The sequence below is a fragment of the Macaca mulatta genome, chromosome 1 (genome assembly GCF_049350105.2).
Source record: "Macaca mulatta isolate MMU2019108-1 chromosome 1, T2T-MMU8v2.0, whole genome shotgun sequence".
NCBI classification, from domain to species: domain Eukaryota; kingdom Metazoa; phylum Chordata; class Mammalia; order Primates; family Cercopithecidae; genus Macaca; species Macaca mulatta.
This window is the reverse complement of record NC_133406.1, coordinates 30,854,714-30,878,167: the sequence shown is the minus strand read 5'-3', so window position 1 is coordinate 30,878,167 and position 23,454 is coordinate 30,854,714. Positions and strand designations below refer to the sequence as shown.

Genomic DNA, 23,454 nt, shown 5'->3' with positions numbered 1-23,454 from the left:
GGTCAGCAATATTAGGTATAAACAGCCAACCTCTTTATAGTCACCAGTTTTCCCAGAATTTTCTCTCTCTATATATATGAGAGAAAATTTTGATAATAATTTTGAGTAATATAACCTCATTATAGCCACCACGTTTGTTGATTCTTATAAGTGGTTGACTAGGAGTTTCCAATGCAGATATTTTGTATATCTCTATTGCCAGAATATGCCATGAATTATCAGTGCTCTCTTTACTTCTGAAAATAGTCATTAGTATCTTCAAATCTCATCAAATTAGGGAGATAATTCCGGAATCCTGGAACCAATTCAGAAAATTCATCTGTAGCATTTTGTTCCCTTAGAACCAATCTCAGAAACAAACAAAATCTATATTAGGGTTCTCCAGAGAAACAGAATATATGTTTATCTCTCTCTCTCTCTTTTCTATCTATTATCTATCTATCTATCTATCTATCTATCTATCTATCTATCTATCTATCTAATCTGTCTCTGTTTAAATATAAAAGATCTATTGGGAGGAATTGGCTTACATAATTGTGGAGGGTGAGTAGTCCCGCGATCTGCTATCTGCAAGCTACAGACCTAGGACAAAGACTGGAGGTGGCAAAGGACCTTGAAAGGGATAAGTTCAGAGGCCAGGAAAGCTAGTGGTGTAATAGAGTCTGCATCTGAAGAAGACCTGAGAAGCAGGGGAAATCATAGTGTAAGTCTCAGACCAAGGGCAGGAGAAAATGGATGTTCTAGCTCAAGCAGTCAGGCAGAAGGGGTAAATTCTCCGTTCTTCAATCTTTTGTTTTATTCATGCCCTCAACAGATTGGACGATGCCAATCCTCATTTGGGAAGACAATCTGCTTTACTTAGTCCGGAGATTCAAATGCTAATCTCATCTGTAAATACTCTTACGGGCATACCCAGAAATAATGTTTAGCCGAATATCTGGACACCCTGTATCCAGTCAAGTTGACACATAAAATTGACAATCACAATAAAGTATCTGGAAATATAAAGTAAGAATAGCATGAGGCCAGCTTGATTAGCAAGACCCTTGACAGCAGGTGCTTAGAACATGAAACAATCATTTCAGCATTAAAGTCCTGCAGTCCTCAAGTCAGGATCAAGTCTTAACATTTCACCAAACTCAGGAACATATTTTTAGGACAGATATTAGTTTTTTTGTCTGTTTGTTTTAAAGATGGAGTTTTGCTATGTTTCCAGGCTGGCCTTGAACTCCTGGTCTTAAGGGATCCTACCACCTCAGCTTCTTGAGCATATGGGACTACAGGCATGCACCACTGTGCTTGGATTTAAATTTCTTGCTTGTAATATCAAAAGACAAAAAGTTATACACCATGGAGAAATAGCATATCCTTCTTGCTGAAATAATGCAGATATAAATGGCTAAAATAATTCAAAGGAAAAATGGCATGAAATTAAATAAAACATTTTTTCTTTGTCAAGAAATAATATTGGAAAATATTGCCAAATGTCCTATGAAGAAACAGTAATCATGGCAAGTTATGCAGTGTGGGATGCTTATTGCATAAGTTCATTGAAAGTACAGATGTTTCTCACGTCTCGGCTAATAGCACATTCTAGATTTTGTGTCAGTAGTGGATCACAGGAAGAACTGCGTTTGAAAGCGAACCACTGCAGGAAGGATATATAAATAGTCTCAATTGTAAATGATTTACTTAAAATCATCATTCTATGGGAAAACTGTATAATCTATAGCATTTTTTTGTCTTCTTTGGATGAATTCTAAGAAATGCTGCTCTTGCAATGTCATCTATTATACTACAGAACTTGTAGAATCTCAAGGTGCCAGCTGTGAGCTCCCAGGAACAAACAGTTGAACTTGTGTTCCCAGTTAAGGAGTTTGGGCCTTACCATGGGGGTACATGGATCAGATTTGTGATTTGGGATGGTCATAGGCTGGAAGTGGCAAAGGGCCCTGAAAGAGCAAGTTCAGAGGCACGGAGACAGTTGTGAGGCAGGGCAGATGAGCTGGGCGGATGATGGATTCCTGAACTAGGGATGTGGTAGATAACAAAGTATGTTGTGTGAGGGTGAGGAAATGTCAGGAATGACTCCCACGTTTTTGGCAGTGAGTTAGGAAGCAAGGACATTTGAAGTAGATTTCTGGGATATACATCGAAGGCAGAATGAGCTTTCAGCAGAATTTTTGTCTTGCAGCTCCTTTTCTGTATTTTGCTCCCGCATCTGGGTATCCTCTTCCACACATTTTAGGATCTTGGTGCCCTCATCCACGTCTCTGGCTATTCAGCCCTTCCATTCCTACCCAAGCCTAGACATAGGTCCCTACTCTAGCCTCAATTTCTTCAGTGCTCCTATCTCTCTTGTATTCTTTTGTCCCCCACCCTACCAACCAAACATTCATTCCCTTTAGGCTCTGGGTTAGGAAAATAAAATGGTCTGGAGACAGAATATGCCAAAATTTATGGCCTTGTGCTTCCAATTCAATAATTTTATTTGGAGTAAAATCCCCTTCTTTAAGGAGTTTTAATGGCAATTCACCAGTGTTTTATATATAGCTGGAAATTGTAGATAGTATAGCTGTAATTTTAAAATATTATACTAAATATAAGGCTTTTCCTCCTAACTTTGCTAACCTGTTTTCTATCCAAATTGCCTGATTTAGTGATTATAGATGGTCTTTTCTAATATTGTTTGTCTAATCTAAAGAAAGTCTGACATTTTGCCTCCTAAAATGCCAAGAATAAGTTTCTCGAGAAAGATATATATTCTCCTCAAAGGACTTATCTAAATGTTTTGGCATCATTTCTCAGTAAATATGTACTCAGTAGCAAAGAATAAATGAATAGCTTCTTGGGACTCAAGCTGTTAGTAATACAAATAATAGTTACCAGTTGGTGAATGCCAGGCAGCCTACTGTAATTTACATCTGTTATTTCTAATCCTAAAAATAATGATGTAATACAGAGAGTTGTTTGAATTAAACTTTGGATGAATTCTAAGAAATGCTGCTCTTGCAATGTCATCCATTATACTACAGAACTTTACACCACAGTGTAGCAGAATCTCAAGGTGCCAGCTGTGAGCTCCTAGGAACAAATAGTTGAACTTGTGTTCCCAGTTAAGCAGTTTGGACCTTACCACGGGGGTAGGGATAGGGCTCTACAATCATTTTTTTCCCTTTTTGTTTTCTGGGTTTCTTTCTTCAAACTGACTATAGTAAAACTTGGTTTGGTTGTGCAAGAAGAGTACTGTGTTTATTCACATTTATTCAAATTTGGAAATATTTTTATGTAAAACGTTTAATACTTAAGCTAATTCTATGAGATAGGCATTAGCCCTCACTTGGTAGAGAAGGAAATTGGGGCCCACAGGGTTAACAAATTAGACACAGAGCTGCTGGTAGAGCCCAGGCCTTTTGACTTCGAGGTGACATTGAGTTAGATCTCCATTTGTCACCTGACTCCGATAAGCCTATGCTCAGACTGGCATATTTTAAAGTGGTATTATGAGTTTCAGGAATTAGTATTATCTCAAGGTTTGTAGCCAATATTCCCCAAAGATTTAAGGATATTTTTCAGATAAATGCTTGCAGGTCCATTTGGGTAAACTTATGGAATTTAAAGGTCACTATGATTGAGCATTCTGGCTTACATAAAGTATTTGTTTACAAGGGCCTGCTTTTTATTTTTGTAATAAAAATCACCCTAAAATCTCTCAGTTTTGTCCTTGAAGGCTCCATGGTCGATAAGTCAGAGTTAGAGATCTCTGAGCGTCAGGCCACTGATTGCTACATATATTTCATGGTAATTGCTAGTTATCCTCACCTCCATTTAGAGGTTAGTTTAGACTGTCCAGCTGGCAGAGTGGCAGGGCTAGACTAATTTAGATTGAGGGGGAATCAGAAATGTAGGAAGAGGGAGATAAAACTGACTTTCTCAGGGAGTGGGAGGAGAGGAAGATGATTTACTAGCTCAAGACCAAGTATAAACAGGGTCACAGTGGATTCAGTGTCAGTCTAAGATCTCCTAAGGAATTTAAGGGGGATGGTAACTAGTCTTGAGAATATAGGGCTGAGTCAATACTGGAAAATCTTTTTTTTTTTTTTTTTTTTTTTTTTTGCTTTCTAAGGAAGATAGACTATGCTAATGGGAAAGCCATACATATGATGAATTTATATATATTCATTTGGAAATAATCAGGGAGAGAGCTAATCTAGTGTGCATGAAAGAGAGAGAGAGAAAGAGAGAGACAGAAAGAGAGAGAAATTTGAAGCTGGAGATAGGGATGCATAGGGACATGGAGAGGGAGAAGGGGTGGACCATAAAGTGAGGTGCTGCACAGGGGAAGGACCAGAGCAAGAATGCGCTGATAGCATGATTGTCTGAAGGCTGAGAATAGAAATGTTGAGTAAGGATTTTTAACATGTCTGCTGTAGTGATGCACACTTTATTAAGCAAGAGGAAAACATGACCAGTTTCATAATTTATAGTCTTTCATAAAAGAAGAATGTTGAAGACTGGGCGCAGTGGCTCACACCTGTAATCCCAGCAATTTGGGAGGCTGAGGCAGGAGGATCACCCGAGGTCAGGATTTCGAGACCAGCCTGGCCAACATGGTGAAACCCTGTCTCTACTAAAAATACAAACATTAGCCTGGAGTGGTGGCAGGCACCTGTAATCCCAGCTACTCAGGAGGCTGAGGCAGGAGAATCGCTTGAACCCGGGAGGCAGACATTGCAGTGAGCGGAGATTGCACCATTGCATTCCAGCCTGGGCAACAAGAGTGAGCGAAACTATCAAAAAAAAAAAAAAAAAAAAAAGAAGAAGAAGAAGAAGAAGAAGAATGTGGAAATTAAGTTGCTAATAATGCAATTGATAATGTATTCTGTCTTTCCACTTGCTTACGAAGTTGAAGAAATACAGTGATTTAGGTTTGAGAAGAGAAAATAATTTGGAGGATAAATTTGGTTTTGTTTTAGGTGACCTACACTTGAACAACAAAGAATAATGAGTACTTCCATTTCATGCAATATGGTGGACTAGATTATCCATTACCACCTCTTCCAGTGCAAAACACCCAGAGGTGCCAGACAAAGCACAAGTACCCTTTTCAATGCATAGTCGAATTTATAAGAAAGAAAGGAAAAATCCTAGGGCCAAAACTTAAGGGTAAAATGAAAACTTGAAAAGGTTGTAGGTCTCAAATGCTTGGGGTTTAATGGCTTCACAAGGCCTTAGGTTCAGTGGAAATGAAATTGAAATGCCAATGCATAGAGATCAGAATGTCCAATTCTAAAGCACATCACTCTCAAAAACTGGACTCTGAATGGTTTTCTAATCCATCCTTCACTTTCATTCAATTCTGAAAATCCTTTTTTAGCATGAGAATAAGGTGTTTTGTGGCTTTAAAATATGCTCAGTAGTATGAAATAGGTTTCTTTTCTTGATATGTGAATAAAGTTAATGGTTAATGAACAATTTTCTACCATATTTCAATTAAAAATTTAAAAATATCTTCTCCTCAGCTCTAAAAACCTGATATTTTAGTCCTGAGGGATAATGTCAGGCTAGTTAGGACTCTGAACATACAGCTGACTGAGGCACTTGAAAACACAGCAATGATCTCAATTGACTATCAATTTCAGGAAAGAATCTCCTAACCTGTCTTTCAAAAACATTAGCATGTTCCCCCTGCCTTAATGCATCTTTGCTTCTATAACAAAATACCTATGACTGGGTAGCTTATAAATAATAGAAATTTATTTCTTATGGTTCTGGAGGCTGGGAAGTTAAAGATCAAGGTGCTGGCAAGTTCAGTGTCTGGTGAGGGCTGCTCTCCTTCCAAGATGGTATCTTGAATGCTGTGTCCTCATATGGGGAAAAGACTGGCCATTCCCTCCAGCCCTTTTATAAAGTACTAGTCCCATCCAAGATGGGAGAGCCTTCATTGCCTAATCACCTCCTAAACGTTCTCTTAATACTGTTGCATTGGAGATTCAGTTTCAACATGAATTTTGAAGGGAACACAAACATACAAATCACAGCATTTCATTGCTGGTTCTCCAAAATTCATGTCCTTCTCACATACAAAATACCTTCATTCCATCCTGATAGCCCACATGTCTTAACTCATTCCAGCACCAACTCAAAAGTCTAAAGTTCAGAGCCTCATCTAAGTATCATCAATGTCAAACATGGCTGAGAATCAAAGGTGTATTTCATCCTGAGGCAAATTGCTTTCCTGCTGTAAACCTGTGAACTCAATCAAGTTAGGTGTCTCCAAAATACAAGACAGACAGACATTTCCATTCCCAAAGGAAGAAATAGGAAAGAAGGGAGGAGTAATAGGCCCCCAAAAACTTCAAAACCCCATAAGACAAACAACATTAAATCTTGAGGCTTGAGAACAATAATTGACTCTATATCCTGCCTTCTGGACACACTGGGGTGGGGATTGGGCTCCCAAGGCTTCAGGCAGGTCCATCCCCATGACTTCACAGGGTGCAGCCCACACAGCTGCTCTTGGAGTTGGAGTCAGATGCCTGCAGCTCTCTCAGGCTGATGTTGCATGCTGATGGCTCTACAGGTCTCAGGGGCAGCCCTGATCCCACTATGCATTACCCCACTGGGGGCTCTCTGTAGTGGACCCAACCCCATGGCTCTCTGGACATTGACCTAGTGGGGACTCTCTGCTGTGGCCCCACTCCCATGGCTCTACTAGGCATTGCCTTAATGAGGGCTCTCTGCAGTGGCTCTGACCCCACAACTCTATTTGGGCATTACCTTGGTTGTGGGATTTCTGTGGTAGCTGTTCTCTGTCTGGGCCTTGAGGCTTTCTGAGGCATCCTTTGAAATCTAGGTAGAGGTAGCTGTGCCTCCATAGCTCTTACACTCTGTGCACTTTTAGAGTTGACATGTACAGACACTGCCAATGTTTACCACTTGTGCCTTCTAGAGCAGTGGTCTAAGCCACCTCTGGGCCCACTTGAGCCACAGCTAGGGCAGTTGAAGAGCACTGCACCAGAATGTGGGGAACAGAGACTTGAGGTAGCCCTGGGCATGAGCCCCAAGGTCCCACAAGCCCCTCATTTGCCACTGTTCTGCTCTAAAGGTCCTCGAGGCCTATGGACACTCTGGGCCTGTGATGCAAGTGGCAGCCTTGAAGATCTCTGAAATACCCCTGGGGTCCTTCTTGCCTTGTCTTGATGAATAACATTTGATTTCTGTCCCTCTATACTAATATCTTTATCAAACGGTGACCTGGCCATACCCTAGTGTTCTCTTCCTAATACACCTTTTTATTCTTTACATGACCAGGTGAGAATTTTCCAAATCTAAGTTTTGCTACCCTTCTGATGATAAATTCTTTTTTTTTTTCTGAGACAGAGTCTTGCTCTGTTGTCCAGGCTGCAGTGCAGCAGCATGATCATCATGGCTGACTGCAACCTCCATCTCCCAGGTTCAAGCAATTCTCATACCTCAACCTCCCCAGAAACTGGGATTACAAACATGTGCCACCATGCCTGGCTAATTTTTGTATTTTTTAGTAGAGAAGGGGTTTCGCCATGTTGGCCAGGCTGGTCTCGAACTCCTGTGCTCAAGTGATCCACCTGCCTCGGCTTCCCAAAGTGCTGGGATTACGGGCGTAACACAAAATCTCTACTAGCTTGTTCACATAATAACAATTGCTGCTGGGTGCCCCTAACATTACAGAAATTGTGTCAATGACTTGCTCTACTTTTTCTCTGCGTATAACATCGTCGCTAATGTTGTGGTTGTTATTAACCTTTTTAGCTATAGTGTGACGTGCACCTATTTTTTTTGCTAAGAGGGTTGCAACTTTGAATAATATTTCTTATAGTTTTTTCTTTTCTCTGTCTTTAGGGTTAAAATAATGCTTTCTTCCTGGAAGGCATTATTTGCTCTTGTTATGAAAACAATTCACTGGTGTTTGGAGATTGTTGGAAAAGTTTTGATGACCTCCTGCCACTAGTTGGTAAAATTTCATAACAATTGATATCATTAGGGCCAGAGATAAATGCATCAAGAGCCCAATAAAATTCATTGTTTGGATAAAGGATTCATTGTCCTACTTCCTGTTTATACTTCCCACTTTTAGCTGCGTGGGAAAAATCATTTTACCCACAGAGTCACTTATCCCAGCAAATGCAGATTTATTTAAAAAATTAGTACTAGAGTCCTGTTTGCTATTTATGCTTCCAGTTATTTTGTTATATAATTTATAATGCTGATTTCAGCACTATGACTACACTAAAACCAGATTTGAACTATATACCCATTTTTGTGAATTGGGATATAAGGCAGCAGAATAGAAATAATAAAAATTTATATTTCAGGCCAGGGCAGCTGGGAAGCAGGTAGGGCAGTGTTACTCAGCAGCTCCTGGGGCATCGCTCGGGTACGCTCCAGGCCGTCGCAGCCACTGCCCTGATCGGCCAGGGGCCGCGATACTGGTTGCTCGCGGTGTGAGCAGAATTCAATGTGTATCACTGCCGCGAAGATGGAGGGGCTTTGTCCGTGTACCGTGACCGCAGCACTGGGGAAGCGATCCGCTACCAGAATGAAATGGGTTTCGCTGTGTTGCCCAAGGGGTTCTCGAACTCCTGGCATCAAGCTATCCTCCTGCCTCGGCATCTCAGTGTTGGGATTACAGATGTGAGCCACAGTGTCCGCCCCATTTAGACTCCTATTATGGCTGCAGCTTCCATTGCCAATATTGTAAAAAGTTCTCTAGGTCCAGTTGGCTTGGATAAAATGCTTGTGGATGATATTGGTGATGTAACCATTACTAACGATGGTGCAACCATCCTGAAGTTACTGGAAGTTGAACATCCTGCAGCTAAAGTTCTTTGTGAGCTGGCTGATCTGCAAGACAAAGAAGTTGGAGATGGAACTACGTCAGTGGTTATTACTGCTGCAGAACTCCTAAAAAATGCAGATGAATTAGTCAGACAGAAAATTCATCCCACATCAGTTATTAGTGGCTATCGACTTGCTTGCAAGGAAGCAGTGTGTTATATCAATGAAAACCTAATTGTTAACAGAGACGAACTGGGAAGAGATTGCCTGATTAATGCTGCTAAGACATCCATGTCTTCCAAAATCATTGGAATAAATGGTGATTTCTTTGCTAACATGATAGTAGATGCTGTACTTGCTATTAAATACACAGACACAAGAGGCCAGCCACGCTATCCAGTCAATTCTGTTAATATTTTGAAAACCCATGGGAGAAGTCAAACAGAGAGTATGCTCATCAGTGGCTATGCACTCAACTGTGTGGTGGGATCCCAGGGCATGCCCAAGAGAATCATAAATGCAAAAATTGCTTGCCTTGACTTTAGCCTGCAAAAACCAAAAACGAAGCTTGGTGTACAGGTAGTCATTACAGACCCTGAAAAACTGGACCAAATTAGACAGAGAGAATCAGATATCACCAAGGAGAGAATTCAGAAGATCCTAGCGACTGGTGCCAATGTTATTCTAACCACTGGTGGAATTGATGATATGTGTCTGAAGTATTTTGTGGAGGCTGGTGCTATGGCAGTTAGAAGAGTTTTAAAAAGGGAGCTTAAACGCCTTGTGAAAGCTTCTGGAGCAACTATTCTGTCAACCCTGGCCAATTTGGAAGGTGAAGAAACTTTTGAAGCTGCAATGTTGGGACAGGCAGAAGAAGTGGTACAGGAGAGAATTTGTGAGATTGAGCTGATCTTAATCAAAAACACCAAGGCTCATACATCTGCATCGATTATCTTACGTGGGGCAAATGATTTCATGTATGATGAGATGGAGCGCTCTTTACATGATACACTTTATGTAGTGAAGAGAGTTTTGGAGTCAAAATCCATGGTTCCCGGTGGAGGTGGTGCTGTAGAAGCAACCCTTTCCATATACCTTGAAAACTATGCAACCAGCATGGGGTCTCGGGAACAGCTTGCTATTGCAGAGTTTGCAAGATCACTTCTTGTTATTCCCAATACACTAGCAGTTAATGCTGCCCAGGACTCCACAGATCTGGTTGCAAAATTAAGAGCTTTTCATAATGAGGCTCAGGTTAACCCAGAACGTAAAAATCTAAATGGATTGGTCTTGATTGAGCAATGGTAAACCTCGAGACAACAAACAAGCAGGGGTGTTTGAACCACCCATAGTTACAGTTAAGCGTTTGAAATTTGCAACAGAAGCTGCAATTACCATTCTTCAAATTGATGATCTTGTTAAATTATATCCAGAAAGTAAAGATGATAAACATGGAAGTTATGAAGATGCTGTTCACTCTGGAGCCCTTAATGATTGATCTGATGTCTCTTTTATTTATAACAATGTTAAATGCAATTGTCTTGTACCTTGAGTTAAGTATTACACATTAAAGTACAACAAACTGTAAAAAAAATTATATTTAACATAGGTAAGTAGTAGCACATAAATATAAGAACATATTCATGAGAAAAAAATGGGTCTCAGTTGATTGTTAGTAGCAGTGACATGACGTGTGCAGCCCTTATAGTGTATATGCATCTTGTTGGAACATTTGAAAAAAGAATATGGCAACATTTCTGTCAGTTGTATATTAAAAATTTGTTCCATCACTTTTTTCTCTACATTTGCCAGAGCACTTCCAGACTCCTTATAGATTGTCAGGGAACACCACTGGTTTGTGTACCTTTGAGGGAAGACCACTGCATATGCTCTGCTGCTGGAAGAGGGGATCAGGGTCATGAAGGGAATCGTGGTGGATGAGGGCAAGGATGGTTCCTAGAATTCGGTGCTTTTTATAAAATAAATGGGTTTTTTTGCTTTAGAGCTACTATAGTAACTCTAAGAAGGTGAGAGCAATACTGTTTACTGCTCTTGGGAATACCTTTAACAACCTTTGTTCTCCCCCTAACATACACAAATGTTTATTTTTAGTGGGGCTAACCTTGACCTGCTTCTCCTGATCTCATTTACTCTACTGTATTTTTTATTTTTTTCCACAGTGCTTATCATCTTCTAATATGCTACTTTATTTATTGTGTTTATCATTTATTTTCTATCTCCTTCTAAAATGTAAGTATCACCAGGTAGGGATATTTGCTGATCTTTACACTGATGGAGCAGTTCCTCACACTCTTTAGCATGCAATATTTATTCAATGAATGAATGTACTGAAAGCCAGTTATGTGTAAGCAGTGTCAAATGCATCAACTCATTTTCTTCTCGCTTTGACTTACATGAAGTGGCTAGTATCCCCACGCCTACCAGAAAATGGGGGGTAAAGAAGTTGATGATGATGGTCATGATGATGACGAGGATAATAACATAAGTTGTCACTTGCTATCTTTCTACTGTGTGCCAGTTGATTTATTAATATCACCTCATTAAATCCTCAAATTAGTCCTGAGTGGTAGGCATTTTGATCCTCATTTTATACAATTGGAAACAATTCTGAAGGGGTAAATAACATGCTCATGATGACATAGCTGGGAAATGATTGAACGAGGACTTGAATCTCTGCCCCTGTGGTCCCAGTCTCTGGTTTTCTCCATAAGTTGCCTCTTTTAAGCATCTGTTTTAACACCGTTGATCTGAAAAAAAAAACTACAGTATGATTAAATTGCTTAATTATCTGTGGGAATTCGAGATTTTCTTATTCAGATCATTGTTCTATTCTTCCTGTGAATAACTGGTTTAGTGTTCAAATGGTTATTCCCAAAACCACAGTGTCTCTTTCCAGAATCTGAAAAGGAAATGAGGTAATCTTCAATACTGTGAATGAATGAAGGCCAAGCTATACAAACCACAGACAGAAAAAGCAGCTTTTTCCTTTTTGCTCTCCTTTTTGTTTAAGTGTGATAAAGTAAAATTTTAAAAATGTTAATGGATCTGGGTTTAAATGATACCTCACTGAAGAAGCTATTCACAAAATTTGGTTGGTCCACTACCTCTACTCAATAAACGTTACTGATGTAAAGTCCTATTTCTCTGCACTGAACACATGCACTTTTATTTAAGTAGATAGAGTTTTTCAACCTCAGCACTTGATTGCAATTTCGGGCAAAGAATTCTTCCTTGTGGCAGGGGCTGTAAGGTGTTTAGCAACATTGTAAGATGTTTAGTTACATCCTTGGTTTCTACTCACTAGCAGCTAATTAGTTCCCCCCACTCCTGACCTCCTGCACCTAATAATTGGAATGACAAGATTTCATCCCCCAACCTATTTTGGGGATAACTAAGATGAAGGCATGAAACAGTGTCAAAAAGAGATCCCAAGCAGAGTACCAGACCTCAAGTTTGTTTTTTAAAAAGCTAATTGCCATTGATTTTGTTCTGCAAAGATGCAGAATTTCAGCTACTGACTTCTTAGTTTTGAGACACCTTTTTTTTGTGTGTGAAAACAGTAAATCTCTTAGAATGTAGGTGATATGGTAGATATGACATAGTCCAGGCAGGCAGGGAAAGGTCCACCTTAGGAAATGCTGATCACTGTGGGATGTGAAAAAGAATAGGAATCAGTCAGGTATTTGAAGAGGAACACTGTAGGTTAAAGGTCCTAGTTCTAGCTGCACACTGGAATCATCTGGGGAAGACTTTTCTTTCTCATGGTATTTTTTTAAAATTATACTTTAATTTCTGGGATAGAGGTGCAGAACATGCAGGTTTGTTACATAGGTAGGTATACACTTGCCATGGTGGTTTGCTGCACTGATCAACCCGTCATCTACATTAGGTATTTCTCCTAATGTGTCTGGAATTGGTTCCTTCCGGTGGGTTCTTGGTCTCACTGACTTCAAGAATGAAGCCGCAGACCCTCATGGTGAGTGTTACAATTCTTAAAGATGGTATGTCAGGAGTTTGTTCCTTCAGATGTGTCCGGAGTTCCTTTGGGTGGGTTCGTGGTCTAGCTTGACTTCAGGAGTGAAGCCGCAGACCTTTGCATGAGCAGGTTGCCGCTGCTGGCTTGGGTGACCAGCTTTTATTCCCTTATTTGGCCCCACCCACATCCTGCTGATTGGTCCATTTTACAGAGCGCTGATTGGTCCATTTTACAGAGTGCTGATTGGTGCGTTTACAAACTTTTAGCTAGACACAGAGTGCTGATTGGTGTGTTTACAATCCTTTAGCTAGACAGAAAAGTTCTCCAAGTCCCCACCTGACCCAGAAGCCCAGCTGGCTTCACCTCTCAATCCCCTCTCTAAACAGGACACCCCAACTGCTGTTGGGAATTGGGCGATGACTGCTCTAGCTACTTCCTGTTGGATAGGGGTGAAGAAGGGGCCCTGCAATTTTAGTGTCCACCAGAGGGGAACTCTTTAGGTCAGTGAAAGTGGGTCGGTCCAGGGGTCCTTGGTAGAAGTTGTGAGTTGAGCTCATTTGGAGTTCCATTTGTAAGACCGTCTGTAGCTTGATGGCCTTGATCCTAGAGGAAATATATTTGACAAGGAGGTTAAAAATACAGAGTCTGAAGGCGAGTAATAGCAAGGTGGATGTCACAGGAACGAGAAAGGCGAGAAGCCATGTTGCCTGACTCCAGAGGTTGGTATAAGAGTTTGAAAGGCGTTGTCTGATTTCAGAAGCCTTTTCCTGTAAATGCCGGGTGGCATCTCATACTATCCCTGACTGGTTAGAGTAAAAACAACACTTTCACTAAGAAGGTGCAGAGTCCTCCTTTCTCAGCAATGAGGAGGTCTAGGCCTTGGCAGTTTTGGAGTCACTGCTGCCAAAGAGTCTATTTGGGATTGTTGAGTAAGGATAGATTTCGTTATTTCTCGCAAATTGTCTGAGAAATCCTTTGAGAGTGTGTGGTAGCAGGATAATGAAGTAGATAAACTGGTTATTCCAGTTCCTGTAGCAGTAGCCATTCCTAACCCTATAAGTAGGGGTATTAGTTGTATGGCTCTGTGCTGATGGACTTGAGCTTTGAGGGGTACTGATAGGGCCTGATCTCCTTGGACAATGTTAATGTTAGGACTTAGAAAAACTAAGGTGCAGGTGCCTGTCCAGTTAGTGGGGAGGCAGATATAAGTTGAAGTTCCACATAAGAAGAATATACCTTGGCTGGATAGACAGAACTGGTTGTGTATGTTAAAAAGGTGTGTGAGTTTGTTGTTTTCATTTTCCCATACTCCTAGAGTGCTTGCCAAGGTAGCTCCAGTGAGCGGCTGGAAAGGAGTGTTGGGAGAAAACTGAGTGGCTTCCTGTGTTCTATTTTCCCATTGGAGAAAAAATCGTTTTGTATCTACTAGGAACCATTTGAGAGAGTGATTGAGAGAGGGCGTGAGGAGGCATTCAGTAGTGGTGGGGACGCTGCTGCAGGGGGTGTCCATGGGTGAATGGTCATGCATGGAGTATGTTTGCCATTACAAAACCTGGACTGTTTGTTAAGCAGGGAGGAGGTGATGATTTTTGGAGGCCCTGAGAAGCAGACAAGCCGTCTGAATGGAGCTGTTTGGGTGACTCAGAAGTTACTATGATCAGCTGGGGCTTGAAGTTGTAGGGTGTAATTACACTGATGGAGTCTTTTAGCCTGACTTGGACTGGATGGGCATTTTTTGCCCTTCCAAATTGTCCTTCCAATGCCCAGACTTTAGGGTTGATTCCCTCCTTAAGCAGGGGACTACGAATGGGTAACTTTTTTCCCATATTCATGTAGATAATAGCTCCAGCTTTGGCTAATATATCCCTCCCCCATAAGGGTGTGGGACTTTCAGGCATAACAAGAAAGACATGTGAAAAGAGCAAAGTCTCCCAATTACAACTGAGGAGGTGGGAGAAATATGTGGTTACAGGCTGTCCCAGGATTCCTTGGATAGTAGCAGACCTTGAGGACAGTCGTCTGGGACAGGAGAAGGCTGTGCCAGTGTCCAGGAGGAAGTCAATTTCCTGGCCCTCAGTGGTTAAATATACCTGGGGCTCAGTAAGGGTGATGACATGAACTGGTGCTTGCCCCAGGCATCCTCAGTCCTGTCGTTGGATCGTATGGTTGTGGGCTTCTGGCCCAGAGAACCTTTGCACTCTGGGGCAGTGCGTCTTCCAGTGATTGCCTTGGCACAGCAGACATGGACGAGGGAGCATCTTGTTTCTCATTGGACAATCTTTTTTAAAGTGTCCCTGTAAACCACACTGATAACAAGCCCTACCGGGTGATTGGCCTGCTCCATTTTCTGTCCTCTCTGAACCACCAAGGTTTGCTTGTCTGAGGGCCATGACTAAGGCTGCAGCCTTTCTCTCATCTCACTTTTCCTTTTGGGCCTGTTCCTCTTGGACCCTATTACAGAACGCCAAGGTTGTCGGGTTTAATAATGTCTCCAGATTTTGTTCAGGGATCAGGGCTCGCTTTTGGAGCTTTCTCCTGATATCTGTGGCTGATTGGGTGATAAACTTTTAGGATCAATTGACCCTCAAGGGAGTTGGGTGACAGGGAAGTATATTTTCTTAAGGCCTCCCGTAGCCACTCGAGGAAGGCAGAAGGATTTTCTTCCTTTCCCTGAGTTATGGTGGACATCATTGAATAATTAATGGGCTTTTTCCTAATTCTCCTTTGTCCTTCTAGAACACAAGTCAGCAGATGTTTACAACTCCAGTCCCCATGATCTGAGTTGAGGTCCCAGTGGGGATCCATACTGGGGATGGCTTGCTTACTGGTAGGGAATTTGTCCCTTTCTTCAGCTGTCATTCTATCATTTACTTGACTAAGATACTGGGTATCTCCAAACTCTCAGGCTTCAGCTAAAGCTGCATTCTTTTCATTAAAGGCCAGGGTTTGACCTAAGAATAGTATGACAATTCTCCAAGTGAGGTAGAAGGTTTGCCCTAGACCCTGTAGGACATCTGTACACCTATCAGGATCATCTGAAAACTTCCCCAGGTCTACCTTGATTTGCTTTAAATCAGAGAGGGAGAAGGGCATATGTACCCGGGTTGGGCTAAATTCCCCTTCTCCTATAGCTTGAAGGGGACATAACTGATAGCCTGGGTTTTTTTGTGGTCCCTTGGAGATTTCTTTGCTTGTTTCCTTCTGGGTGGGGGAGATTAGAGGAGGATCATCATTAATAGGAAGGGGAGTTATAGGGAGGCTAGGATATGGGGGTAAGCTGAGAGGTCCTCTTGTGGAATGTAAATTGCAAGCTTTGCATAGTTGTGTATTTTCCTTCAATGAAAAGAAAGCTTGGACATAAGATATTTCACTCCATTTGCCTTCCCTCTTACAGAAAAGGTCAAGCTGCAGGATAGTATTTTAATTTATACTTCCCTCAGGTGGCCATTTTTCCCCATCAGAGAGAGAATGTTGGGGCCAGGTTGTATTGCAGAAAAAAATAAGCCACTTCTTTTTCAGGGTTTGTGGGTTGAATTGGTCCCAATTGCTTAGGATGCATTTCAGGGGTGAGCCTGTTGATGCTTGAGTGTTTCCCATGTGCAAGACAAAACCACCCATGGTTTTGGTCTGTTTTTTCCCCCCACCCAAGAACTCGTAACGGTCCCTGGACCCTGCTGTTCAGAATAGTTGCGCTAACTGAAGCAGCAGCAGAAACACTAGTTTTCCTCCTAGACCACAAAGAGGACCGAGGAAAGTCAGATTTAGTGGCCCTTACTGATACATTCTTGAAAACTTGCACCCTTGCCTTTCCTCTTAGACCACAAAAAGGACCAAGAAATGTCAGATTTAGTGGCCCTTACTGACACATTCTTGAAAACCTGTTAGAGTCCTAAGCCTTTTCTCCTGTTAGTATTGGGACTTTACACTTTTCCTATAAAGATGATATGCCTCAAAATGGAGTAGAGGGCCATATCCTGAGGGAGGGAAGGGATCTCCAGGGTGGGAAGAGTGATGCCTTTTGTCCTCACTTCTCATCATATGAATGGGAAAGATATCCCTCCCAATTTTGAAGTCTGTAATTTCTGAGGCTCCCCATATCCTAACTTCAGGAATAGCCTTTGTTAGGCCTGCTAGTCTGAGGAGGAATCCTAAAATTCCAGATAAGATAGTCCCCTGTCCCGACGGGGCTTTAGGCAATAGTTATGTCTTTCTGATTGGTGAGCCCAGGTGCCTAAAGAGGGGAACAGAGTCCTGAAATTTATACTAGAAATCATTCTTATAGGATAAACTAGAAGAGCACCAGGGACAGGGTGTGGTTTTTAGAAACAGGACTAGCCTCGGAGAAGAGAGGTGGGAGGAAGTTTATTTGACAGGCATTAGAATCCAGGAGGCAAGGGTCAGGATAGATAGGATAGATGGGCTAGTCTTGCTTGGGTGACGTAACTTCGAGAGTTCTGCTCATGGCTGCAGGGTCAACCAACTTGTTGTTAGGACCCTGGAACTGTATGGTTTTCCTCTCTGTTGACCCTCAGCTCAGCCCAGAAGTACAGGGAAAGTGGAAGCTGTTTCCAGGCAAACCAACACTCCCAACTCTGAAGAGTCAGGGGTTGTTAGAGAGCTCTTTCCCAGAAAGCCTGAAACCGTGTCTTTAGTCTGGCGGCTGCACTAGTCACTTTTAACTGGCCAACAGGTGCCTGGTATTTAGCTCCCGAATTCTAAGGAAAAATGGGACAGAATAGCAAGTGAAAGTGGTCCAACGGTACTCACTGCATGGTGACATTCTGGACGAACCCCCAAGATGTGTCTGGAGTTGGTTCCTCCTGGTGGGTTTGTGGTCTCGCTGACTTCAAGAATGGAACCATGGAACTTTGCAGTGAGTGTTACAACTCTTAAAGATGGCATGAACCCAAAGAGTGAGTGGTAGCAAAGTTTATTGTGAAGAGCGAAAGAACAAAGTTTCTACGGTGTGGAAGGGGACCTGAGTGAGTTGCCACTGCTGAATGGGAGTGGCCAACTTATATTCCCTTATTTGTCCCTTCCCATGTTCCATTTTTGTCTTATCAGAGTGCCTTTTTTCAATCCTCCCTGTGATTGTCTACTTTTAGGATCCTGCTGATTGGTGAGTTTTACAGAGCACTGATTGGTGCATTTTACAATCCCCTTGCTAGCTACAGAGTGCTGATTGGTGCATTACAATACTCTTGTAAGACAGAGAAGTTCCCCAAGTCCCCACTTGACCCAGCAAGTCCAGCTGGCTTCACCTCTCAGTCTGAGCTGCTATAGAGACAGGTGTAGGTGAAGGAGGCAGTACCTCATAGGCCACATTAGGGTTTTGTTCCATTGGGGAATTGTTAGGCAGTTCTGATGATCTTTTTCCCTGAGTGTCCTCCTAAGCAGGGTCTTATGTTCAGAGGCAGGTTTTCCATGAAGTTAAAGAAGCTTGAACTTCAGGGTCCTTCATGGCATGAGCTTCTTAGAGGGACACTGGCAGTGGGTTCACATGATCTTATGTTATCACAAAATTTTCAAAAAGAAGTTATTTTTACCCCATACAACCCCTGACTCTTAACACTACAACTTCTCCTCTGTCAAAAGTCCTTTCTGTTGGTAGGGTTGGAAGTGAGCATTTTTAGGAGTATAATTGGATTGTTTGAAATACAAAGGATAAATGCTTGAGATAATGGATACCCTATTTACCCTGATGTGATTATTATGAACTGTATGTCTGTATCAAAATATCTCATGCAACCCATAAATATATACACTTAATATGTACCCACAAAAATTGAAACTTAAAAATTAAAATATATATATGTCCTATAAACACAAGAATTTGCATAAATTTGATTTGATACAATTTTCTTTGAAAAGTATATGATACAGTATAACTATATATGCTGCCTAAAGAATAAATTCCTGACATAAGAGAATGGCGATTTTCTCCTTCAGCCCCTGCCCCTGAACTTCCCTCCCCAGTCTCTGGTAACCATCCGTCCACTCTCTTATCTCCATGAATTCAATTATTTTAACTTTTTGCTCCCATAGATAAGTGAGAACATGCAATGTTTGTCTTTCTGTGCCTGGCTTATTTCACTTCCATCTATCTTGTTGCAAAAGACAGGATTTCATTCTTTTTTATGGCCAAATAGTGCTCCATTGTGGATATGTATTAATACCACATTTTCTTTATCCATTCATCTGTTGATAGACACTAGGTGGCTTCCAAATCTGGGCTATCATGAACGATGCTGTAATAAACATGGGAGTGCGGATATCTCTTCAATATACTAATTTCCTTTCTTTTGGGTATATACTAGGACTTGGATTGCTGGATCCAAAAATATGGTAGCTCTATTTTTAGTTTTTTGAGGAACTGTTTTCCATAATGTTTTTACTAATTTACATTCCCACTAACAGTGTACAAACATTCTCTTTTCTCCACATCTTTGCCAGCATTTGTTATTGCCTGTAAAAGACATAAATCTTAAGCAGTATTACAAATAAGGAGTCTATATATGTGTAAACTTGCATATCTTATGCATACCAATATGCTATGAAAGATCTTAGTGTATCTGATGAACCTTGTCCTGACAAAGTTTGGTGGTTCCATATGAAACATCATACAGATCATACCCGCAAACATTTATTTTACCTAAAACCCAGTTATGTCATTAACAGAAAGAGGTAAATTTCATCAGAAGTAATGATCAACTCTTAGCTTGTTTGATGATTAAATTAATTAAGAGGAATTAATTATTCAAACATAACTGGAAAATAAATTTCTTGCTGATTTGACACGACATACAAACAAAAAATAATCTAAAACTCACAAAGTGCTACTACAATGAGGACATTGATGACAAATCAGTTAATGAATGATCATTTAAAATTACTCACTCTACAAGAAACTCGAAGTGCCCTGAAATTTTACAGTTGATATATGAAAGACATTTAATAGAATTTCCCCTCATTATAGGACAATGATCCTAAACATTTTACATATCATTAGCAATAATGAATTTTGAAGCACAAAAAAGCCTTTTGAGACAGACAATAATAAAAAACGTATTTCCATAAATTGTGCTAAACACTAAATAATGTTTCCTCTGTAGAAAATGACATTACAAAATTCTTGTTAAAGAGCATCTAGCCAAAAAGTGTAAGAAAATAGTATTATAGAAATGTATTCTGAAAATAACAACTTCAATAAAAGTTGATATTTTTCTGGATTATGTCATTGTTGTGTTTGTTGGCTTTCTTGTGTTTTTTTTTCTTTTTTGCCAAGTGACTTCTCACCTGAGAATGATGCATTCTTTTTTTTCTGTTTTTTTTTCTGAGACAGGGTCTCACACTGTTTCCCAGGCTGGAGTGCAGCAGTGCCATCATAACTCATTGCAGCCTCAGTACCTGGGCTCAGCCTCCCAAGTAGCTGGGGTTAGAGGCATGAGCTATTATGCCTGGCTTGTTAGCTTTCTTGAACTTATTTTTTTGTGATTTCTTTTTTTAAATATTTAGCCTTATACCTGATTTTATATTGATAATTTTATATTCTTTTTTCTTAAAATTGTGTAATTAAAATAGCAACTTGTATAAACTTGACTACAGCCCTGCCTGATATGACATTTAGATCCCCTTGAACAGTTAGTGGTATAATAGTGATGTGATGTTCCCATTTCCCTATATTTGTTGTAGAGTGGGAGAGACTGAAGAATACCAAACACAGTTTTCTTACACTTTAAAGCAATATAATTAGTTTAATTGTAATGCAATCCTGATTGGATAACAAAATACGTGCAACAAGTTTCAACTCCCTTAAGAAGTATTTTTGTTGATTTTTAAAATTACAAAGGTAGTTCAAATTATTTAAAAATTATAATACAGAAGTAACATAGCAAAAATACCATCCAGTTTACCAGAGGAAACCATTGCTTATTATTTGGTGTGAGTTTTTTTCTTCACACTTTTTCTATGCATATACAAATTTACATCTGTGAATATATATATATAAATGTGTATATATACACATACACCCCTATATATATGTACAAGTATATCCATTTACAGTTAAAAAATTAACTTATAACAAAAACAAGATGATAAAATACTTACTTTTTTCTTTTTCTTTGAACAATATGTTATGAACCCCTTTCCACATCAGTACATATATATATATATATATCTATTCTTCTTAAGAAATGCAAAATATAGATCTAGTATAATTAAATTAATCCTCTATAGATAGACATTTAGGATATTTTTATTCTTTTCTTATTATAAACAATGCTAAACTGAAATCCATAAAAATATCTTTGTACACATTTATGAGTGTTTCTGGACATCAGATTCCTAGGAATTAAATTTCTATATCAAAGGCTTTGGGTTTAAAAATGTCTGTTATTTATTACCAAATTGTCCTTCAAAAAATGGTTGGCTTTCACATGGTCACAAAATTTATGATTAAGGCCAGATTGAGTTACGTGGTTGTCCCCAACAGACTAAGAAAGTGGCACCAGTGTGTGGCCCGATTTTCTAAGCCCAGCACTAGCACCTTTCCCCTTTTCCATCAGGGGTTCAACTTAGGATCACCCCTGGTGGGCAGCTCCTGAGTTGTGAAGGAGAGTATGAGAACTCAGACTGTCTCGGACCTGTGGAGGCTCCGTGGGTGGCGTTGGTCTCTGCTGCTTCTGGTTCTCAGTTCTCGAACATCTTAGCTGAATCATCAAGGCCTCAAGGAAGTACAGTTCAGTATTCTTCATCTCCATATGTAGTATATCCATCTGATAAGCCTTTCCTTAATAGTCATCTCTGACACTCCCCAAATAAGACTATACTTGCCTATCTAGAAAGCAACAGCAGAGATATATTTTCTGCTCTTAAGAATCTTCAAAGTAAGATTTGATGCTTGGAACTTAAAAGGATTCCAGAAGAAGAAAGAGTAAAAACCTTGTCTAGAGAAACAGTTGAATCCAAGAAAGTACTGGATGAAGATATACAGGAAAGGGAGAATTCAAAGAATGAAGAATCAAAGCACAATCAAGAATTGATATCTCAGTTGATAACTGCAGAAAATAAATGTACTCTTTTAGAAAAACAATTGGAATACATGTGAAATATGATAAAGCATGCAGAAATGGAGAAGACATCTGTCTTAGAGTAACAGGTTTCCCTAGAAAGAGAATGGGAACACAATCAAAGACATGTTTGCAGCCAACTTGAAAAATTGGATCTTTTTGAATGGGAGTATAACAAACTTTCCACAGTGCAGGCCCTTGCAGAAAGAAAAATGTAAGAGTTGGAAGCAAAACTCTCTGAAGAAGAACAGGAAAGGAAACACGTACAAACTAAGGCAGCTAAGTTACAGACTGGTCTAGAAACAAATAGATTTATCATTGAAGATAAGGCAAGTCCACATTTTCCCAGTGCAAGAAGAATTTTTTAAAAAGTCAAAACCACAAGAAAAACTAAGTTCTAGGAACTATTTTGGTGCACCAGTACGTTATAGATTATGCTTGGGTGATGTGCCGTTTGTAGCTGGGAAGTCCACAAGTCTTAGCTATGCTGTGGCAGCCAGTGTTCAGCTTGTCTTGCATTGCATCTAATGAAGAAACACAGTAAAGCTTTGTGCAATGATTGGTCATTAGTGTTCCCTTGGCAAAGCAAGTATCTTCATGAGTGTTAAAAGTAAGAAGTTGTCAGTAATACCTCCCTCCTCTGACAGCATTAATGAGGAGTTGTCAGAAGTCTTACAGAGTTTACAGGTGAATTTGGACACAGGAGCTGTAATCATCAGCGGCTTGCAAAACTTACCCAGGAGTTGCCAACTGTTGAACTGAAAGACAATTTAGTATGTGAATTGGAGGCATTAGTGGAAAAGATGGAGGCAAAAGGCAACCAAATAACTAAAGTTTGAAAATACCAAACTGAGCTGGAGAAACAGAAGGTAAAGAAGTAGAAGAAAGAATTAAAAGCTACCAAAAAGACTCTGGATGAAGAAGGAAAGAGCAACAGCCATTCTTCTGGAACACAAATAAGAAGGCATATAGTATGAGTGCAACATGAACTGTACACACGTTGTTATCATGTTGATGTGAATCATAATTTCAACTAGATGAAGCCATGTTAACGTTTTATAAATTTGCTACTGAAGTCAATAAAGCAATTTTTTTTTATAAAAGAAAGCACTGAAACTTTCCTTAACAGCCTCTTTGTTGGGGGAAGTCAGGGAACCTGAACTGAGGGACCAGCTGGAGCCACGGCAGAGGAATATAAATTGTCAAGATTTCATGGACATTTATCAGTTCCCAAATAATACTTTTATAATTTCTTATGCCTGTCTTATTTGAATCTCTTAATTCTGTCATCTTCATAAGCTGAGGATGTATGTCACCTCAGGACCATTGTGATAATTGTGTTAACTGTACAAATTGATTGTAAAACGTGTGTTTGAACAATATGAAATCAGTGCACCTTGAGAAAGAACAGAATAATAGCGATTTTCAGGGAACAAGGGAAGACAACCATAAGGTCTGACTGCCTGCGGGGTCAGGCAAAATAGAGCCATATTTTTCTTCCTGCAGAGAGCCTATAAACGGACTTGCAAGTAGGGAAGATATTGCTAAATTCTCTTCCTAGCAAGGAAT

General features: G+C 40.2%; 1 protein-coding gene and 2 pseudogenes across 16 annotated transcripts in view; all 3 read left to right on the top strand.

The window, feature by feature from the left end:
• The window catches only part of TNFSF4 (TNF superfamily member 4), a 289,735-nt gene that overhangs the window by 84,635 nt on the left and 181,646 nt on the right, over window positions 1-23,454 (top strand). The window lies entirely within an intron of this gene.
• On the top strand, window positions 8,393-18,599 carry LOC144340368 (T-complex protein 1 subunit alpha pseudogene; annotated as a pseudogene). The gene has a single exon (XR_013416434.1). The product of XR_013416434.1 is annotated as a T-complex protein 1 subunit alpha pseudogene (transcript).
• On the top strand, window positions 14,929-22,965 carry LOC100425817 (centrosomal protein of 57 kDa pseudogene; annotated as a pseudogene).